General features: G+C 42.5%; 1 long non-coding RNA gene across 1 annotated transcript in view; it reads left to right on the plus strand.

The window, feature by feature from the left end:
* LOC114310543 (uncharacterized) overlaps nucleotides 1-18,013 on the plus strand; it is a 42,869-nt gene that overhangs the window by 17,657 nt on the left and 7,199 nt on the right. The window contains exons 2-3 of the long non-coding RNA XR_003646162.2: nucleotides 15,735-15,855; nucleotides 16,539-17,391. This is a non-coding gene — a long non-coding RNA (uncharacterized LOC114310543). The remainder of the gene's footprint in view (nucleotides 1-15,734; nucleotides 15,856-16,538; nucleotides 17,392-18,013) is intronic.

Here is an 18,013-nt window from a genome sequence, read left to right on the forward strand (position 1 = left end):
GCGATGAAGAATTTGCGATTGCCTGGGGCTGCTGGGAGTGGCCCCACTATATCCAATCCCCGGAGTGCGAACGACCAAGGACTTGTAAGGGGGAGCAATTCTCTCGCTGGCTGGTGGATCTAGAGAGCAAATTTCTGGCACTTTTTACATCAGCGAACATATTTCTGCGCGTCTGCCTGCATGCACGGCCAATAACCTTGGGAAATTGCTCAGTAAGCCAGTGACCTGCCCCCAGTATGGCTACCGCAGATGCCTTCATGGACCTCATAGAGGAAGGCTTCCACCTTAGCGGGGTGAACGCACTTCAGATACGGCCTGGTAAAAGACTTCTTATACAAGGCTCCGAACGGGGAGAGCCAAAACTGCTCTGACTTGGCCCGGATCTTGTTGGCTGCCTTCTTCTCTTCTGGTAGAATTTTATCTTTCAGGAAGACGATGATGGGGTCCATCTAGGAAGGACCCAAGTCGGTGCAGAGTACCTCGGTCACTTCCGGTTCCTCAATGCTTGGCCGAGGTAAAAATTCTATCATCAAGGGGTTAGGAAAAGCTGTCTGAGTAGAAGCAAGTCCGGCCAATTCATCAGCCGCGTTGTTTTCCTCGCGGTTGATTTGTTCCATCCTTATTGCGGCGAACTTCGTGATCTCTGCGCGTACCAGCGCCTGATACTTGGCCATTCTTTCGTCCCTTGCCTCATATTCCCCTGAGACCTGATTGATCACCAGTTTGGAATCGCTGAATACCATCAGGGCTGATGCCTTCATTCTCAATGCACTTTTTAGTCTGGCAAGGAGGGCTTCACACTCCGCTTCGTTGTTGGATGCTGGGAAGCCGAGCGTAATTGCCTGCTCGATAATCAGCCCATCCGGTGAAGTCAGTACGATACCCAGCCCGGCCCCATGCCTGTTGGATGCCCCATCGACGAAGAGCTTCCACATCTCGCCAATAAACAGCTTCCAGCAATTAGAGGGGTTCTGGGAGCTTCTCAATTCCAAGTCTCTGATCGGTTCACTCTGGTCTCTTTCCTTGTCTTGATTGAGCACGTCTTCCAAGAAGTCACCTGGCTCCTCTAGTTCGGTCGCTCTTCGGCCTTCTCCTACTTTTGAGCCAACACTCGTCTCTATTGCCAGAACCATGGGCTGCGCTAAATCCGCACCAGCCAAATCAACCGAGAAAACTGGATGCGTTCCAGGGGCGAATTCCGCCACAAAGTCTGCAAGAGCTTGAGCCTTGATTGCAGTGCACGGGCGGAACTTGATATCGTACTGCCCCAATTCCACGGCCCATTTCAAAATTCTTCCGGTGAAGTCTGCCTTTTCAAAAAGCACCTTAAGTGGGAACTCGGTTAACACAACTATTGTATGGGCATGAAAATAGTGCGCCAGCTTTCTTGATGTCATCATCAGGGCCAGCGCTAATTTTTCCAACGCAAGATACCTCGTCTCGGCCGGGAGCAAAGTCTTGCTTACATAGAAGATGGGCAAGTGCTGGATGCCTTCAGCGCGGACTAGGACGGCGCTCACAGCATGTTGAGAGACTACCAAGTAGAGATACAACTCTTCGCTCGGCCGAGGTGTGACTAAGATAGGGGCTGAGGAAAGGTATATTTTTAAGTCTGCCAGTGCACGGTCACATTCGTCATCCCAAAAGAACTTGGCCTTCAAAGTTTTAAAGAAGGGCCTATAACGATCTGAAGACCGGCTGATAAATCTGTTCAGCGCGGCTGCTATCCTGGCAAGATGTTGCACGTCCTTCGTGGAGTTTGGGTGCTCCAGCTCTTGTATAGCCTTGATCTGTGATGGGTCGACTTCAATCCCTCGGTTTGTGACCAAAAACCCCAGAAACTTCCCGGTGCCGACTCTAAAGGCGCACTTGGAGGCATTCAAACGAAGTTTGTGGCGCTTAAGTATGGCAAACATTTCTGCTAGGTCGGTGAGGTGTTGAGACTTCTCCTTACTCTTTACCTCCATATCGTCGATGTAGGCCTCCATTGTTTGGCCCAAAAGAGGAGCGAACATCTTTGTCACCATCCTCTGAAAAGTTGCCCCGGCATTCTTCAGTCCGAACGGCATGACTTTATAACAATACAGGCCTCTAGGAGTAGTGAATGACGTGCTCTCTCGGTCCGATTCATACATGGCTATCTGGTGGTAGCCGCGGTATGCATCCAGGAAGCTAAACCTCTGATGGCCAGTAGTCAAGTCCACCAGCTGGTCAATTCGAGGGAGGGGGAAGCTATCCTTTGGGCATGCACGGTTAACTGTCTTGTAGTCAACGCAGACTCGCCACTTGCCATTCTTTTTCGGGACTACCACCGTGTTGGATATCCAACGAGGGTATTGCACTTCTTCTATCACTCCTGCTTCCAACAGATTTTTGACCTCCTCTACCACTACCTCGGCATGGTGTAGAGCCGAGCGGCGAGTCCTCTGAATGATCGGTCGCGCATTTGGGAAGACATTCAATTGATGGCAAATGAAGTTAGGGTCGACGCCAGGCATATCGTAAGGCGTCCACGCAAAAGCCTCCATGTTGGAAACCAAGAAGTTGACACAATCCAACCGCTCGACGCTAGACAAAGATGATCCCAAGAGGAAGAACTTAGTTAGGTCATTCTCATCGATGCGCACTTCCACCAAATCCTCGACCAATTTTTCCTCGGCCTTTCTTCCTACGTCTTTAAGGACCTCCTTTCCCTTGGGTCTCTCAATCATTTGGACAAATCCTTTAGCTGCTCGGCTGCCATTTACCGCAACGAAGCATTGTTTCGCTATCCCCTGGTCTCCCCAAGCTTCCTCTATTTGTCCGTTTGGCGCCGGAAAGTGCAAGACCTGATGCTAAGTCGACGCTACTGCTTGCATGGCATGCAACCAGCCCCTGTCTAAAATTAAGTTGTAGGTGGATGGGACTTTGAGCACCCAGAACTCTACTTGCTTTGTGACTGAACCCGCTTTGACCGACAGTATGATCTTCTCCATCGGCCATTCTGGCTGAGAGTTAAAGCCAACCAAAGGAGACGTCGCAAGGGCCAAGTCATTGTCTTCCAACTTCATTTGTTTGAACGCGTCATAGTACATAATTTTGACCGAACTCCCCTGGTCGATCAACATCCTCTTGACGTCAAAGTCTTTGACGCGAAGAGTTACCACTAGGGTGTCATTATGGGTCATCTGGATCCGCTCCAAGTCCCTGCTCGAAAAGGTAAGAATGTCCTTCTCCTCGATTTTTCCTTTCCTCACAGCGGGCCGAACGGAGAGCACTTCCCTCATGTGCTCGGCTTTCTTAATCATCCCTCTGAGCTCGCAGACCCTTGCTGGTTCAACGATGCCATGGATGACGTTGATTACACCTTGGGGTGCTGCCTCTAGGGCAGCTAGGCCGTTTGGCTCGGTTTGCCCCAATGGCGCGGCTTTCATACCCCCATCTATGTATTGGTCAAGATGTCTCGCGGCCACTAGCTCTTCCAAATGTTTGAGCGGCAAGCAGTCCTCCGTTCGGTGTCCCTGTTCCTCATGGAAGGTGCAGCGATACCTTGAGTTGAAGCCTCTCTGTGCATTCCCTATCTTGGCTGGCCAGCGGACAAAAGGCTCGCCTCTGATCTCACTCAAGCTGCGGTAGATAGGGATTTTAAAGACCGTGGTGATTCTAATCCGCGCCTTCAATTTTCTCTTAGCATCCTCCGCTGCATCACGAGAAGCGTCAGCTCGGTCGTTTCTGCGACCCTTGTTTCTGTCATCGCGGTTTGGGCCACGTCGTTGATCTTTTGGCCGGTCGCTTGGGCGGTTATCCTCTTGCCTGACTGAGTGAACTTTCCCTGCTACCCTTCTGTCCGCTGCGACCGGATTAACCTTCTCGGTCGCGGAGGCGGCATCATCCTCCACACGAATGTGCTCATTGATCCGCTGCATCAAGGACTCCATGGTTGTGGGTTGGTGCATTGTGAGCGAATCCCGCAGCCTATGCCCGACTGGGAGACCCCGCTTGTATTGAGTGATCGCCAGATTGGTAGGGCAGTCGAGGATTTTGTTGTAAGTTTCCCAGTACTTCGCGTTGTATGCTTTCAATGATCCCCCTGACTCCATCTTGACGCCCAGAAAATGATCGACCTCCTTCGGCATTCGAGTGTTGGTTTTGAATCTGGTGACGAAGGCTTTCGCTAGTTGCTGCCACCCCTCTATACTCCCTTCTGGAAGCCTTTCGAACCACTTCAGGCCCAGTTCTCCCAAGCTTGCTGGGAATATGAGGCACATCAAGGCGTCATTGCGCCGGTGGCCAGCCATTACTTGCCGGTAATGACTCACGTGCATGTACGGATCCGTTTTGCCGTCGTACAAGGTGAACTTAGGCTGGTGGAATTCGGCAGGGAGTAGTGTACTCTCGATCTCCGGAGACATCGGCGTGGCTGTAAGTCTCACTAGCTCTTTGTCCACTGGCGCATGGGCCATCACTCTGGGCGCTGGCATCGCCACTTCTTCGCTACAGTGAACTAGGGCGCTCAATCTCTGCCACGCCGGCACTCTCTGAGCCTCTCGACAGCGCGCCCTCTCCTCCAATACATCCCTCAGGTCTCTGGAACGGGTGGAGAAAGAGTATCGTGACGTCGGAGAATGGCGTGAGGGACGGTATGTGCTGTCTCGAGTGAGGGATCTGCCCTCCCTTCTGTCGGAACCTCCAACCCCATAGTTCCTGGTGATGGAGAGAGAGTGGGTCCTCTCTTGGCGGCGACTGCTAGAACGGGGGGATGGGGTGTGCTCACTGAGGTTGCCCTCTCCAGCAACACCCTTCCCCTTAATATGACGTTTCAGCATCTCCATATCCGCCGCCATCCTGCGAATGAGGGCGTCTTGGTCTTTGAGTTTGTGCTCCAGGTACTGCGCACGGGACTCCCCCCGCCGCCGACGACCCTCTGGACTCTTCGAGCGATCAGTACTCCTTCCGCGTTTGTCTCGCGTGCCTCGCGAAAAAGTTTCTAGGCCCGCCATGGCTGGAACATTCGGGGGGCCTTCTCTTCGTTGGACAGACTCTGGTGTGACGCCATCGACGATGGACAGTGGAGTTTCGTCGTTGTTGGCCATGGAGATGGTTGAAGAAGCTTGAAAAACAAGGTTTGAGTATCAAAGAGATTCCCACAGACGGCGCCAATTGTACCGGGGCGAAATATCCTCTGCTTTCCGTACTCCTTGGAGTCCAAGCTTCACATGACGGTGTCTAACCTGGCAACACAGAGAACGGTGAGCTGCCCGGCGGTGGTGTACCGGATAGACCCGCCGATGATCAAGTCAGATCACTTGAGGAAGAAGAAGAAGGCTGTTAGAGAGAGAGTGTGTGTTTCAGATGGCATCAATTGCTTACCTCTAACGTTCATCTTCCCCTCCCTTTTCTAGGTTGGCCATGCAGCCTCAGGATTGTGCGCGCACTACCTCTGCTGTCCTTCCCTGGACAGGTGGCCGTGCTCGCCTCGCACTACCTTACACGTGTAAAGGCCAAATCCTCCATCCAGTACATGCAAAATTGCCAAACGGTATTGACGCGTGTCACGCCCCACTTTTTATTACTCGAAGTATTACCAATTTCATTTACTTAATTCCATTTCACAGATAACATGCGGAAATAAACTCGTATATTCAACTCGTAGAAGTGAATAACATTGCTCTCATTCGTATGCAAGTAAATACAACATGAGTATAATAAATAAATTATCCTTTGGCTTACATCATTAACAACAAATCAAGAAGAAGGGTGCAACCCTTTTACACATATGGCATTCTGCCCATATAAGAGAGGCCCCGTGGCCAACAAATCAGAAGATCCAAATCTTGCAGCACATTCAGCTCAACACCTGAAAAAGATTCAACAACGTGGGATGAACATATAGTCCAGTAGGGATCTCAACATTGCCCTCAACAATAACAACATACAGATAGCTATGATCATGAATACCCAATCTCATACTAGAATAGTAATGTGACAGTTTATACAAAATATACATAAGTATGAACTTTTTTTGAAAACAACCATTTCAATCAACGCCATAGGCGATTCAATTTTCTTTTCTTTTCATTAATCCCCGTTCCCAATCTTTCATAACATTAACATTACCTTAGGAAACAAATTCACTAAACCCACTACTCTCTTCCATTTTCCTAACATACACAGATATGCCTTTTCAAAACATATATCTCCTTAAAATATCCATTCTCCTTCATTCATTCCAAAAGACAAAAATGACATTTTGGCTTCTTCCCGATACAATCAAATCTAAACATGCACCATTATAAAAAAGAGATAACAACTCACCAACATGCATAAGATAAACCAATGAGGCAACTCGGCCCTCCAAAACCGTAATCAACACAATCCATGATATTCCCAAACATACTGAAATATCAATAACAAAACTTTGCTTTACTAGCTATGTGCGTAGTAAGCCAAAGATACACCTCTCACAACAACATACCAGTTTACCAGGCGCTAGCTGGAAGGGTGTGGTACCATAGATTCTCAGCGCAGTCAGTTCTCCAGGCGCTAGCTGGAAGGTCACGGTACCTCTGATTCTTAGTGCAAGGTATAACACCACCAATCCAACACAACAGGGCATATTCAACATGTATAACACATATACACAAACCATCAAGATACAAGCAATGTGTTAAAGTATATGAACACATAACTACCTCCTCCCGAGCAAGCATACATATGTAATGTATCTCAACACTTCATCACATACGATGTTCAATCAACAATGGTATAATGCATACACGACAATTCAACACAACCGTGTCATCCTCCACCGATGACCAAGGACAAAGCCTCTAGATGTAAATATTTAGTACATCCATTAAAGACTCAATTGCTATGAGACCATAAACCCACCAATAACACTAACACGGTAATTAAAGATACAACCCCCACGTGTGTGTGTTTAACACTCAAGAAACAACAATCCAATTTTCATACTTATCAAAGATACTTTTCTCATTTCATAAAACAAATTCCGTTTCCTTTTGTTTTCACAAAACCAACACCATCCCTTTTGTTTTCACAAAATCAATTCCATCCCTTTGTTTTACAAAACCAATTCCGTTGATAATAGAGCCATAACTCACATTAATCCACTACATTTATTTCAAAACCATTACAAAAACCAAAGTTAACCCCTTAGGCATTAACACCTTCACCCAACTCGCATTAACAATAGAGATTTACAACATAGGTTAACTACCCCCCATTTTAATTTACCAAATCAAAATATAATATAGGGCTTTTTCTTCTTTCAACTATAACATGCTAATTTACACTCCAATTAGCCCAAGACAACCATCAATGATAAAATAACCATTTTCAAACAACCAACCCTAGGTTCCTTCTCATGATTTCAAACAAATCCAACATGGGTATGATTTTCATGCAATACAAAACTACCACATGTCTATCTATAGACGAAGTATTGAAAAAGAACAAGGAAATCCCTACCTCAAGCTTAGGAGAGAAAACCACCCAAAAATCACCGGCGACGAAACCACGAACCACTCAGACCAAAAGGAAGCCCTTGACGAGATCTACAATCCATCTCAAAGGACCATGGTGAAAAGATCACTCTAGGTGAGTAGATCTAGAGATCTTAGAGTAAAAGCACCTTTTGAGAGAGAGAGAAGGTGTTTCACGGTTTAGAGAGAGGAAATAGAAGAAAAAGTGAAAGAAAAGGTCAAGTGAGGGCCTTTATATAGTACTAGGTCAAAATAGATATAAGCCCCAAAGTCAACTCAAAATATCTAGTCAAAATAACCCCAAAAAGTAGGTCCAAACCGTGAGAAAAATCTGGGAAAAAGTCGCAAGTGTCGACCCCTGCAACAGTGGTGTTGACACCAAAGAGGAAAAAAAATATGAGAAAGCTTTGACTGCACTGTAGGTGTCGACACCACCCCAGACTGGTGTCGACCCTATCCTCCAGCAACCAACGCACAGACAGAAGATGGTGGACACCATCCCAGACTGGTGTCTACCCTATGTTCCAGCAACACCTCCAGAACTTCATCAACAGGTAAGGGTCGACCCTAGGAAGGCTGGTGTCGACCCTAGAATGGAATTTCTAAGTCTCCAAGGAACTTTTGAGAAGAATAAGTGTGAACAACCAAACCCAACAAGTTTAAATTAATTTATACCCCTCCAAAACTAAAGTGCAACAACACCAAAGGTTCTCAAAACATAATACATGATTCGAATACACATCCCAAAAGTTTTAAAAGGGCTCAAGTGCTACAACCTCCCCACCTTAGGAAATTTCGTCCCCGAAATTAAGGAAACACCAAAACACAAGGCCAACAGATCCCAAAGCACCCAATACCCGAGCACTTAGGAAAGGAACTATTCTCACAACAAACCTCCGGTTCACTCTCACAAAAGAAAGGCTTACCAAGAAATCACGTTCCAAAAGACAACTCTTAGGCACGAAAGCCTCAACAAAACTACACCTCAACAAAACTACACCTCTTCCCGAAACAAACCACCAAAACACCCGACTAGCACTCCAAGCTGAGTCACTACTCGACAACCATAATTCCCAACAAAATGACTGAAGCAACTCTTTTTCATAAATATAAGAAAATCATTTTCTTGTTCATGAGACATTTCTCAAAGATAGACAAATTCTCAATGTTGACACTCCGAAATAAAACTTTCATTTCTTATGCGAAACTCAAAACTTTTGTAAACATTTCTCACAAACACGGTGTTATCCAGAGCACAAACTCTTCCACAGTTTATTTGCCAAAAAGATTCATTTGGAATTCCTCAAAACCCTTGAGTTAAATCAATTTCTCAACAACGCCTTTAGATGGCCTAAACACTAGAGAAAAGAAATAAATAAATAAAAAATTTGCTTTCCATTTCTTTACAAAATAACACCATCCACAACCAGCACAGAACCGAACATTTCTATAATGATAGTTAATAGAAATAACAACAGTACTATCAACACATAAGGCATAAGAAATTCATGGTTTTGCAATTTCATCCCGCCTCCCTTTACTTAACCAATTTAATAATATACACCTGGCTCAGAACCTGGCCAAACAATTAAATGAGATAGTAACCCATATAAAACATTTTTCACTTCACAATAGACAAGCATATGAGCTATATCAATCTTTCAATAGATACACATTTTGGTGCTGTATCATCGGAGTCCATCCCCTATCTCCTCCCAAACAATATACATACATAATGTATAAAAAAAAAATCCAATCATTTCACAATGATCATTCAATACACAAATTTGCTGTATTATTATAACCGTCATATTCAATGACACAACCGGATGATTAGTTTCGGTTTTCCTTAATCAACACACAAAGTCTTCAACAAACGAGACTAACCTCAAGGTGACTGATGTCAACCCAAAACCCGATACCAACAAGGTGACTAATCAACTCAATAAACTCCACACTCAGTAATCCACACACTGATGCGCCACTAACCCCAAACACGGAGTTCCCCACACAAACCCCCAAATTTTGGAATCTCAACGGATCTCCTAAAATCAAACCACATCAACACTGTATCTAAGGGAATCACTATTTGCTCCTCCCATTGCTACCTAGCAAGCCTGCTCATCTCCTCGACTCAAGGCCGACATGGTCAACCTTAATCACGAAGGACAATTTTGACCAACGCTATTCTCATTACTCTAGAACTCAAACTGTTCTTCCTCCAAAGAATACTGCCAGCATCCACTCACAAACCATACCCCACAATTGATAACCAATCACAATACAAACACTACCCCTATACAACCGATGGGGTCACCACGGACTCCTTAACTAGCAAAGCCCAGAACACTAATCAACATACAGGTACCAAGCAAACAACAACAATAGGATCATTGATCCCATTAACAACTTCTCAATAGACATTATAGGGGTTTCGAAATTCCATACATACTCCCCAATACATGAGGATTAAACGAACAACACTATGCATACATATGCGATACATAAACATGGTGCCTCAGCATCCAACAGTACACCGGTCAACCACAAAACGATTCATATAATACATCACCGGTCAATAACACAAAAATCCCCCTCCAGGGTAATACCAAAGGACTAACTAATAAGTCGCCCCTCGCGAGGCTCCTGCAGCCTGGCCTGCCCGTTTCTGGTACCGATAACGCCCTTGACTGGACGGGTACAACCGAGTCTGACTGGGTTTTGAAACACCCGAAGAATTTACACGCAAAGGACAAAAACGTCTACCATGGCCCAGCTGACCACAAACAAAACAACCACCAGACCCCCTACTCTGAGACTGGTCTGAAACCTGCACCTCCCTGGACCCCCTAACAGATGAGTCCGAAACCTCTGGTGAAGGAAAGGAATTAGCCCCTGACTGAGCATGTTTCCGCCTCCACCCCTTACTGAGCCTAGAGCGCTTAGGAATCGTAGGACTTACCGAGATGGTCTCTTCCCTATCCCGACCATCACTGACAACCATGGCCTCCACATGGGCCGCTGCCTCGACTAAATTATAATAATCCTTCCAAAAGGATCCAGCTGCCTTCTCCCGAATATCGAAACACAACCGCCTTTCAAACTCATAACAACGACGCTCCTCTGTTGCCACCAACTCTGGAGCAAACCTCGACAAACTAGTAAACCGCATCTCAAATTGTGCCATAGGAGTATCATCCTGATGCAACTCCAAAAACTGATCCCTCAACCTTTCCCGAGCAGAAGGAGGGAAATACTTGGCCCAAAAGGCCTCGGTAAAAGCAACCCACGTGCTACCTACGGTATTCTTAGCATACTTCCACCAATAACTCGCATTGCCCTTCAATTGAAAAGTCGCCAAAGAAACCCTCAACTCCTCCTCTTCGACTCTAAGCATATCAAGAGTCTTGGTAATCTGCTCCAACCAACTCTCTGCCTCCAGCGGTTTAGCCTCCCCCACAAACTCTGGTGGGCCAGAGCGGAAAAACTCTTTAGTAAGCTTGAGAGCATGCCCGTTGCCGCCCTCAATGCGAGCTAGGGCGTCTTGCACTGCTTTCACAATCTCACGTGCGACGTCCTCGCCGACAACCGATGTTGCAACGGCAGGTGCTAAAGGAGCTGCAGTGCCCCTACCGACACTCCTACTACTCAACCGTCCTCTACCTCCTCGTGTAGACATCCTATAAAGCACAAAATAAATTACACTAGTGCATAACACAATAGCCTTCTCCAAGGCACACACACTAACCACCACTAAGTCACAAGACGCACTTAGTCACAAAATATACATCTCTATTGCATATAATCATCTAAACATGTAGACACATAATCGAATCAAGTCCACAAAGATAGCCACTCATCCCGGAACTCTCAAGGAATTCCTATCAGAAACCACGTTGATCAGGCGTGTTTCCGAAAGGACCTCAAAGCAAGTTTACTGGCTATGAATACTATCCGAGAGACTGAATCCCATGCTCACATAAATGCAACACACAAGTCCTAACTTTCATTATATCTATATGCAACGTCCTCACTATACGTAGTAAACCCACTGTGGTAAAAACCACTTCCCACGAGCCCAAAGTATTCACACCCGGCTCGCTCTGATACCAAGTTGTCACGCCCCACTTTTTATTACTCGAAGTATTACCAATTTCATTTACTTAATTCCATTTCAGAGATAACATGCGGAAATAAACTCGTATATTCAACTCGTAGAAGTGAATAACATTGCTCTCATTCGTATGCAAGTAAATACAACATGAGTATAATAAATAAATTGTCCTTGGGCTTACATCATTAACAACAAATCAAGAAGAAGGGTGCAACCCTTTTACACATATGGCATTCTGCCCATATAAGAGAGGCCCCGTGGCCAACAAATCAGAAGATCCAAATCTTGCAGCACATTCAGCTCAACACCTAAAAAAGATTCAACAATGTGGGATGAACATATAGTCCAGTAGGGATCTCAACATGGCCCTCAACAATAACAACATACAGATAGCTATGATCATGAATACCCAATCTCATACTAGAATAGTAATGTGACAGTTTATACAAAATATACATAAGTATGAACTTTTTTTGAAAATAACCATTTCAATCAACGCCATAGGCGATTCAATTTTCTTTTCTTTTCATTAATCCCCGTTCCCAATCTTTCATAACATTAACATTACCTTAGAAAACAAATTCACTAAGCCCACTACTCTCTTCCATTTTCCTAACATACACAGATATGCCTTTTCAAAACATATATCTCCTTAAAATATCCATTCTCCTTCATTCATTCCAAAAGACAAAAATGACATTTTGGCTTCTTCCCGGTACAATCAAATCTAGACATGCACCATTATAAAAAAGAGATAACAACTCACCAACATGCATAAGATAAACCAATGAGGCAACTCGGCCCTCCAAAACCGTAATCAACACAATCCATGATATTCCCAAACACACTAAAATATCAACAACAAAACTTTGCTCTACTAGCTATGTGCGTAGTAAGCCAAAGTTACACCTCTCACAACAACATACCAGTTTACCAGGCGCTAGCTGGAAGGGTGTGGTACCTTAGATTCTCAGCGCAGTCAGTTTACCAGGCGCTAGCTGGAAGGGTGTGGTACCTTAGATTCTCAGCGCAGTCAGTTCTCCAGGCGCTAGCTGGAAGGTCACGGTACCTCTGATTCTTAGTGCAAGGTATAACACCACCAATCCAACACAACATGGCATATTTAACATGTATAACACATATACACAAACCATCAAGATACAAGCAATGTGTTAAAGTACATGAACACATAACTACCTCCTCCCGAGCAAGCATACATATATAATGTATCTCAACACTTCATCACATACGATGTTCAATCAACAATGGTATAATGCATACACGACAATTCAACACAACCGTGTCATCCTCCACCGATGACCAAGGACAAAACCTCTAGATGTAAATATTTAGTACATCCATTAAAGACTCAATTGCTATGAGACCATAAACCCACCAATAACACTAACACGGTAATTAAAGATACAACCCCCACGTGTGTGTGTTTAACACTCAAGAAACAACAATCCAATTTTCATACTTATCAAAGATACTTTTCTCATTTCATAAAACAAATTCCGTTTCCTTTTGTTTTCACAAAACCAACACCATCCCTTTTGTTTTCACAAAATCAATTCCATCCCTTTGTTTTACAAAACCAATTCCGTTGATAATAGAGCCATAACTCACATTAATCCACTACATTTATTTCAAAACCATTACAAAAACCAAAGTTAACCCCTTAGGCATTAACACCTTCACCCAACTCGCATTAACAATAGAGATTTACAACATAGGTTAACTACCCCCCATTTTAATTTACCAAATCAAAATATAATATAGGGCTTTTTCTTCTTTCAACTATAACATGCTAATTTACACTCCAATTAGCCCAAGACAACCATCAATGATAAAACAACCATTTTCAAACAACCAACCCTAGGTTCCTTCTCATGATTTCAAACAAATCCAACATGGATATGATTTTCATGCAATACAAAACTACCACGTGTCTATCTATAGACGAAGTATTGAAAAAGAACAAGGAAATCCCTACCTCAAGCTTAGGAGAGAAAACCACCCAAAAATCACCGGCGACGAAACCACGAACCACTCAGACCAAAAGGAAGCTCTTGACGAGATCTACAATCCATCTCAAAGGACCATGGTGAAAAGATCACTCTAGGTGAGTAGATCTAGAGATCTTAGAGTAAAAGTACCTTTTGAGAGAGAGAGAAGGTGTTTCACGGTTTAGAGAGAGGAAATGGAAGAAAAAGTGAAAGAAAAGGTCAAGTGAGGGCCTTTATATAGTACTAGGTCAAAATAGATATAAGCCCCAAAGTCAACTCAAAATATCTAGTCAAAATAACCCCAAAAAGTAGGTCCAAACCGTGAGAAAAATCTGGGAAAAAGTCACAAGTGTCGACCCCTGCAACAGTGGTGTTGACACCAAAGAGGAAAAAAAATCTGGGAAAGCTTTGACTGCACTGCAGGTGTCGACACCACCCCAGACTAGTGTCTACCCTATCTTCCAGCAACCAACGCACAGACAGAAGAGGGTCGACACCATCCCAGACTGGTGTCTACCCTATGTTCCAGCAACACCTCCAGAACATCATCAACAGGTAAGGGTCGACCCTAGGAAGGCTGGTGTCGACCCTAGAATGGAATTTCTAAGTCTCCAAGGAACTTTTGAGAAGAATAAGTGCGAACAACCAAACCCAACAAGTTTAAATCAATTTGTACCCCTCCAAAACTAAAGTGCAACAACACCAAAGGTTCTCAAAACATAATACATGATTCGAATACACTTCTCAAAAGTTTTAAAAGGGCTCAAGTGCTACAACGTGCCTAGAGCAGATATCCTCCCCCTCACGCCATTGGCTCAAGTGGCACACCTGACCGGCATACCAAGACCGGCCTATTCCTTGGGAGAAAATCACAACCATAAAGAACACGACCGAGCTTCCGAGCTATCCGGTCGGGCGCACGCCGACCTCTTCCCGGCCTAGACTCTTTCCAAGCTGTCATCTGCTCGGTCGCGCCGTGCTAACGCACGCCTACCGCCGAACGCCTAACAGTCACAGCTCAGCCAAGCCTTAGACCATGCCTGGTCGGCAAACCTACCTTGGCCGTGTAAGACAGGCCGGAGGGCCGTGCCGATCGAGGAGATAGCTCGGCACCGAGAGGTTTGCCACACCTGCGCTACCGTAGCTCGGCCGTACTGTCCGGTGCAAATCTGCCCTCTCAATAAGGTTGTTCTCTTTTAGAGTTAATTCACCTTTTATCACTTAAACTATCACCATTTGTTCTATTTCGTCTCTAAACTATCAGTTTCATATATCTGTTTAGTTCCTACATTTTCTTTTTAGTCACTAGGCTTTCGGATTACTTGAAGAATGAGGATTGATGTCGTTGATTATTATATTATAATCTCTTCATCAGAATTTATTCTTTTTTATTTGGTCTTTTTGTTAGAATTTATTTGGTCTCTACACATCATTTATTCTTCTTTATGTATATGCTTAAGGTTTTTCCCCCCAAATCTCTGTCTTTCTCTCTCTCCCTCTCTCTTTATTTACTTATACAAGTTTATGTTGAAATGTTGATTACTCTTAATTAGCTTTTGTGACGTGGGTTTTTGATAAACATTGTGCTTAATTGCTGAAATTGTGAGAGATTTATGTGTTTTTGTGTTGTTTTATTGTATCAAGTGTTCATCAACTTAGTAGTCAGAGCAATCTGGTTATCCATCCCAGCAATCTTTTAGGTGTTGTGGAAATTTAGAAATGAAATGGTTTTCAATGGTGGGATAAGTGAGTGGGATCAGATTCCAAAAATAAATAAATAAATAAATAAAAATTATGTGGCTTTTTGGGTGACAGCCAAACCACTTTTCAAGGAATTCCCAATGAGCAACTTTATTTTTAACTTCCATAACATTAGAGCTTGTATTTGAGATTAGGTGTTCGAAGTGGTTGGGTTGATTGTGTTTTGGTTTTTATCTGTTATTATCCTTTCCATGCCTTAGCTTTGATGAGTTCTTTATGGACATGAAGCAATTCAGCCATAAATTTTTTTTTTTTGTTATATAACTTCGAGATATATTTTGATAGATAAACATGTCATATGTTCAAAAGAAAATGATTATTCATAATGTGGTCTTAATTCTAATATCTTATCTCTTTATAATGTAGGCACATTATGCGCTATTACTCTATTCTTTTAAAGAATAGATGCAACAACATGTTCATGTACATGCCATGGAAGTAGTAATGGCTTGCTGGGAGATTGAGCAATCCCTACAAAGCTTAACAGGTTTATTTCATGATTTTAAGCCTTTTGGACTAGTTCATTTCTGACAAAAATTGCACTTTCCTTTTCTTGTCATTGCTTGAAATGTTTTTTCCACATGACAAATTTTGCTTGTTTCCTTGTTCCTGTTGATGTTGATCACCATACCATTTTAAACAGTTTGACACTAGGTGTGAGATTTTTTGCATACTTGTTATTTCAAAGTCATGTAATGGATGTGCCATATATAGTGTTTTAAATTGTCAATATTATTTTTTTAAAAAAAAATAGAGTTTGTGATTGGTTATAGTTCTATCATATAGATTATAAATAAAATAAAAAATGAATTGTATCTTGCAATCCAAATCCAAATCCAAACATTTCCTAAGGGCTATTACATGGCAGAGGGTTTCTGTCTATTCCTATTTTTGATTCTCATTCTTAGATAGTTTTATTTAAGCTCTTAAATTGTGATATGGAGTTAAATTGCGATAAGACTACGACCACCCAATCATTCCATTGGGACCAACTTGACAAGCTTGAATAATAGGGATCAAATTCTTGGTAGAGAACTAAATGATAGAGAAGTGATTCAAACAAAACTTGTTAATGATTCTGCATTAGTAGAACCTATTTTCTCAATGGCTGGAGTTGTCTTTTTAGCTGATTATGTGCTATACTCATATGAAAATTATTGTGTTCTAAAGCATGCAGCTCATCTAGATTTGGACACATCCACATCTTTCTTTGGTGTTTATGATGGCCATGGAGGTAACCAATTTTTATGACCTTCTAATTGTAAGGTTTGCTAAACCTTGTGATTATGTTCATCTGATTATTTCATTTTCTAAGACAAAAGCAGGGCAACAACATCATCAATCTGAAGACATCAAACTTGGATGGCATATGTGAAGTTTTCATATGCTAGTTGACCTTAACCACATGCACTGCACTCTTCGTAACCAATGAACCATTCATTTTTTTACTTTTTTATTTTTTAGATGGGAACACACCAGTCGTTGAATTAATTCACTAATTTTAGACATAAAATGTGCTCACATGGGTGGCCCATTGCTGGATGTGTAAGTAGAGGCCTCCACTAGTCCTCCAAGTACAGTACATACAGAAGCAATGAAAAGAAAAAGGAAAAGAAAAAGAAATGATAATCTTCTATTGTTTGAATAACTAAAGAGAAGAAAAGAATAGAAAGATGGAGGAGAAAGAAGAAAAAACAAAATTTTATTAGGTGAGTAATAAGGGCAAACAAATTCACCATTTGAAAAATAAAAAATAAAAGTAGGGGTAAAACAGGTATTAACTATATTTTCATTTCTTTTGTATTCAAATTCCTCAAAAAAACAAAATTTAAAAGGTAACATTTAAGAGCATCTTCAATGGTGTACTAACCAAAGCAAAAACTTGGTTCCGCTCCTCAAATTATGATATTGCTAAATTGTGTGTCAAACTTGACAATTGATTTTGGATTTGGATCATTGCTCTTATTTGTTGTTGCAAGTAAGGAACATGGAAGAATGGCATGGAAATCTCCTACTAGACTATGTAAGTATCTTGAACCTAAATGTTAATTTGTTTTACAGATAAAATACATTTATGCTTCTTAAAATAAGTTCATGCCACTTTCTGCCTCTAATTTTAGTTTTGTCATTTAAATATTCAATTTGATTCTAATTAGTTTAATTTCAATTGGAGATTTTAAATCATTAATGGATTATAAAATACACGTATGATATCTAAAATATATGTTTCATGTCGGTCTTATGGTGTTTGGGGATGAAATTTACAAATTCAGACTTCAAGAGCTATAGTGACAAGGAACCCATCTCTTAGGGATCATAGCTGAATCTTATTACAATTATTTTGTTACCTATTCAGACAAATGTTTGAAATTGGATTAATTTGGCCCAAATTGGAATTTTTACTGATAAAGTTAAATCTTAAATTACCAAAATAGTAAAAATATATTCATTGAATTTATGCACAAAAATATACTTAGAAAAATAAGGTAGGTTCATATTCAACTCTTATGTGGTAGAATTCACACCTTGAATGAATCTGGATCACTCAAGAAGTTCTCTTAAGTATCTTTTTGTGTACATATTCTTTGTATGCAATTGGGTAAGATGCTTGGAAGAGAGAATAACAAGATTCCAATACTGTGACA

Source organism: Camellia sinensis, chromosome 13 (genome assembly GCF_055761805.1).
Source record: "Camellia sinensis isolate YWXY chromosome 13, ASM5576180v1, whole genome shotgun sequence".
Lineage (NCBI taxonomy): Eukaryota > Viridiplantae > Streptophyta > Magnoliopsida > Ericales > Theaceae > Camellia > Camellia sinensis.